This window comes from Hipposideros armiger, unplaced genomic scaffold, assembly GCF_001890085.2.
Source record: "Hipposideros armiger isolate ML-2016 unplaced genomic scaffold, ASM189008v1 scaffold_233, whole genome shotgun sequence".
NCBI lineage: Eukaryota > Metazoa > Chordata > Mammalia > Chiroptera > Hipposideridae > Hipposideros > Hipposideros armiger.
In genome coordinates this window covers 974,215-975,077 of record NW_017731583.1, presented here as the reverse complement: position 1 = coordinate 975,077, position 863 = coordinate 974,215, and positions in this window count along the sequence as shown.

The following is an 863-nucleotide window of genomic DNA, read 5'->3' as shown; positions in this document are numbered from 1 at the left end:
AGTGGAGGATTGGTTAAGAGCTGGCTTGGGACGTCAGAGGGCCCCGTTTGGGATCCCACATATGAGGGCCAGTGACACTGCCCTCCACAGCTAAGATGCTGAACAACAGCTCAACCTGGAGCTGGGCTGCCGTGAGTCGCCAGGGACAGCGTAGGCTGCAGCCCCTGTAGCAGTGGGTTGCCATGGGCTACCGTGTATAGCCAGCAGCCAGCGTGAGCGGCCGTCCAGAAGCCGGCGACTGATCTGCCTCGCTGGGGAATAGCGCAATGATGGTGCCAACTTGGACCAGTGAAGCAACGTCCTCCACAACTAGATTGAAGAACAAAACGACAGCAACTTGTCTGTTCCCCTTCCCTCAATTCCCCAGTGCTGTTCGCATCCCCCAATTCCCCAATAAAAAAGTCTAAAAAAAAAAAAAGTTGTTGCTTTCTGCTACTTTCATAGGCCCATTTTCTTTACTCCATCAGGCATCTATTAGCAGCTACTTGATACAGTTACTAACCTTAATAAGATCCCTCATTCCCCTCTTTAATAACCCCCATAAGGTATGTATTTCTCAAAAATGAATATGTATGAAATGAACCAGGTTAAGCTCATGTTTTTCAATTGAAATCTCAAGTTAACAAGTATCTAAACATCACCTCCAAACAGGAGACTGAGTTTTCACTTGCTTCCTCTTTGCTTAATTCCATAAATGCCATGTTGAGGATATTTGTGATTTGGGTTATAAATGTTTATTAAATTTAAAAAATACGTCAGTAATTTGGAAACAGCTATTGTTTTTTTCTCTCCACAATTTATTATATTCCACACCTTCCCCTTTCTTGTTTTATTAATTTTTTTGAGCGCATCTCTTGAGAAAT